The sequence below is a fragment of the Suricata suricatta genome, chromosome 14, assembly GCF_006229205.1.
Source record: "Suricata suricatta isolate VVHF042 chromosome 14, meerkat_22Aug2017_6uvM2_HiC, whole genome shotgun sequence".
Classification (NCBI taxonomy): Eukaryota; Metazoa; Chordata; class Mammalia; order Carnivora; family Herpestidae; genus Suricata; species Suricata suricatta.
The window spans coordinates 63770354-63774620 of NC_043713.1; positions in this window are offsets into that span (position 1 = coordinate 63770354).

The following is a 4267-nucleotide window of genomic DNA, read 5'->3' on the forward strand; positions in this document are numbered from 1 at the left end:
CCGCATTGGGCTCTATGCTGACAGCTCAGAGCCTATAGCCTGCTTCTTCCTCTCTCTCTGACCCACTTCTGCTTGTACTCACTCTCTCTCTCTCTCTCAAAAATAAACATCAAAACGTTAAAGTGCAAAATATGTATTTATTTATACTATATTAACACATAATATCCACACTTCTAAAAATTGTGGTAAAATACACAGAACATAAAATTTGCCCTCTTCATCATTTCTGTATTCGGTAGTGCTAAGTAATTCACATTGTTGTGTGGTCAGTCTCTCTTCATCTTACAAAACTACAACTGTATACACTCTTAGTACGAATTTTCCATTCTCCCCTCCCCTCAGCCCCTGGCAACCACTGTTCTGTTTTCTGTCTCTCTGAACTTGCCTCCTCTAGGCACCTCTTGTAAGTATATTGTCTCTTTGTCACTGGCTTATTTCACGTAGCATGATGTGCTGAAGGTTCATGCATGTAGTGGCTTTTTTAAAAAAGTTTATTTACTAATTTTGAGAGGGAGAGCCAGAGAGAGAAGGAAAGAGAATCCCAAGCAGGCTCCACACCATCAGTACAGTGCCCTACGTGGGGCTCCATCCCACAATCCACGAGACACGGCCTGAGCCAAGATCTAGAGTCGGGTGCTCAACCGAGCCACCCAGGTGCCCCAGAATTTCCTTCCTTTTAAGGGCTTAATTATATTCCCTTCAATGTGTCTGCTACATTTTGTTTATCCATTCGTCCATCAGTGGACACTTGGGTCATTTCCGCCCTTGGCTGCTGTGGATGGCACTGTCACAAACATGGGTGTGCAAATCTCTCTTCAACACTCTGCTTTCCATCCTTTGGGGTATACACCCAGAAGCAGAATTGCTGGATCAGATGGTAATTTTCTGTTTAAGTTTTTGAGGACCCGTCATCCTATTTTCCTTAGGAACCGCACAATACATGCCTGTCTACATGCCTGTCAGCGATGCACAAGGGTTCCGATTTCTCCATATGAGCACCTGCACTTGTTATTTTCCATTTTTCAATAGGAGCCTTAGTGTCTCATCGTGGTTTTGATTTGCACTTCCCTGATGATGAGAGATGTTGAGCATCTTCTCGTGTGCTTGTTGGACATCTGGAGACCTCCTCTGGAGACGTGTCTGTCTGGGTCTTTTGCCCATTTTGGAATCAGGTGGTTTTTTGTTGTTGAGTTGTAGAATGCATCGTAGAGTCCAGACCGCAGCTCCATATCGGATACATGGTTTGGAGGTATTTTCACCCATGCCGTGGGTTGCCTTTTCACTCTGTGTATTGCGTCTTTTGATGTACAGAAGACAGAGGTCTGTTGTTTTTTTACTTTGATGTGGTCCAGTTTATTTCATGTTCCTTTTGCCACCTCTACTTTTGGTGTCACAGCCAAGAAATCATTGCCAAATCATGGCTCTTCTCTGCTATGTTTTCTTTGCGGACTTTTATAGTTTTCCCTCTGGTATTTAGGTCTTTGATCCATTTTGAATTGATTTTTGTGTATGGTATAGGTGAGGGTCTCACTTCACTTTTTGCATGTGGACATCCAGTTTTCCCAAGAGCATTTGTGGGGAAGACTGTCCTTTCTCCCATTGAATGGTCTTGGCATCCCTGTTCAAGATCATTTCATATGTACTGATGAATGTGAGGGTTTATTTCTGGGCTGTCTATTCTTTACCACTTGTGTTTATGCTAGTGCCTCAAAATATGGCAGTGTTTTGATTACCATTGTTTCATAATGAGGTTTGAAATCAGGAAATACCAAATCTCTAGCTGTATTCTTCTTTTTCAAGATTTCTTTGCCTATTTGTGAGATTCCATGCAACTTTTAGGATAGATTTTCCTTTTCCTTTTTTTAATGTTTATGTATTTTGGAGAGACAGAAAGAGACAGAGCACAAACAGGGGAGGGGCAGAGAGAGAGACACAGAATCTGAAGCATGCTCTAGGCTCTGAGGTGTCAGCACAGAGCCTGATGCGGGGCTTGAACTCAAGAACTGCAAGATCATGACCCGAGCCAAAGCCAGATGCTCAACCAACTGAGCCACCCAGGTGCCCCAGGTTTTCCTTTTTCTGCAAAAAAGCACATCAAAACAACATCAGCAAAATGCTCCTGGAATTTTGATGGGATTACATGTAGATAGCTTTGGGTTTTATTGACGATGATATTAAGTCTTTCAATCTCTGAACACATGGGAAGCCTTTCTGTTTATTTGCATCATTAAAAAGTTCTCCTAGAAGGTTTATTGTAGCTTTCAATCTGCAGGTCTTTCACTTCCTTGGTTAAGTTTATTCTTAAGTATGTTATTCTTTTTGATGCTACTGGGTTTTTGTTGTTGTTTCTTTATTTTTGAGAGAGAAAGAGCATGAGCAGGGGAGGGGCAGAGAGAGAGGAAGAGAGAGAGAATCCGAATCAGGCTCTATGCTATCAGCACAGAGCCCGACATGGGGTTTGAATTCACAAGCCGTGAGATCATGACCTCTGCCGAAGTGGGATGCTTAATGGACCGAGCCACCCAGGCACTCCTCTTTTTGATGCTGTTGTAAACAGAATGTTTAACACTTAGTTTTGGGATTGTTCATTGTTAGTGTTTAGAAATACAGCTAATTTTCAGGTGTCAATTTTGTATCCTGCAACTTTGCTGAAATATTTATGCCTGCTAACAGTTTTCTTATGGAATTTCTAGGGTTTTCTAGGCATAAGATCAACCAAGATCATTTTACTTCTTTCTTTCCAATTTGCATTCCTTTTATTTCTTTTCCTTGTCCTAATTCATCTAGCTAGAGCATCCAATACTACGTGAAGTAAAAGGCGAGCACAGGCATCTTTGTCTTGTTCTTGACTTTGAAGGAAAAGCATTCAGTTTTCGACCATCACGTGGGATGGTAACCTTGGGTCCTTCATATATGACTTCTATTATGTTGAGGTAGTTTCTGCCTGTTCTTAGTTTAGTGCGTGTTTTTATGATGAACGGGTGTTGAATTTTGTCACATTCTTCTTCTGTACCAGCCGAGATGCTCATGTGGTATGTTTTCTCTCCATTATGTTAATGTTGGTGTCTTACATTGGTCGGCTCTTGTGTCTCGAACCCTCTCTACATCTTAGCAAGAACTCCTACTTGGTCATGGCATGTGTGGTCCTCTCTGGATATTGCCGAATTCTTTTTGCTAGCGTTTTGTTGAGGATTCTGAGGGAGTCATTCATTGGAGACATTGGCCTCTAGTTTTTGTGTCGTGTCTTTCTTAGCTTTGCTTTCCAGAGTCATGTGGGCCTCATCCAACACAGGTGTTCCCTCCTCTTTCATTATTATTGTTATTTGAGAAGAAATTGAGGGGGATTGGTGTTAATTCTGATTTTAGTTGAGTCTTCTCTTTTCTTTTTTGTTCTTAGTCAATCTGACTTAACGGTTTGTCAATTCTGCTGATCTTTTTGAAGACTCAACTCTTGGTTTTGTCAAAACCTCCCCTCATATTTCTGTTTTCTATTTTGTTTATCTCTGCTGACGTCTGCAATGACCTTCCTTCTGCCAGCTTTGGCTCCGTTTGTTCTTCTGTAGTTCCTCAAGGCGTCAAGTTAGAGTGTTGATTGGAGATCTTCCTCGTTGTTTGAATGTAAGCACTTTCAGCTATAAATGCCCCTTGTACCCTGCTTTCCTTGCATCCCCATGGATTTTGATATGTTGTCTTTTCCTTTCCATTTGGCTCAAGATACTTGCTAATTTCCCTTGGGATTTCTTCTTTGACCCATTGGTTGTTGGAGAGTGTGTGGTTTGGGGCGCCTGGTGGCTCAGTCTGTTGAGTGTCTGACTCTTGATTTTGGCTCAGGTCATGATCTCACGGTTCATGGGATTGAGCCCTCATCCTGCTTGGGATTCTCTCTCTTCCTCTCTCTGCCCCTCCCTTGCTGTCTTGCTCTCTTTCTCAAAATAAATAAAAATAAAAGAGCGTGTGGTTTAATTTCCACACACGCCCTTTGTTTCTAGTTTCACACCATTGTGATCTGAAGAGATACTTTGTACGATTTGTCTTCTAAGATTAGTTAAGACTTGTTCTGTGCCCTACCTAGAACATGCTCTGTCCTGAGGAATGTTCTGTGTGTACTTGAGAAAAACGTGTCTTCTGCTCGTGTTGGGTAGAGGGTGCTGTCGGTCCCTTAGACCTAGTCAGTCTGTGATGTTGCTCAGGTTCTCCATTTCCTTACTGATCTTCTGTCTGGTTGTTCTGTTGACTTACCTTCTCACAAGACCCTTGCCAAGCTGCC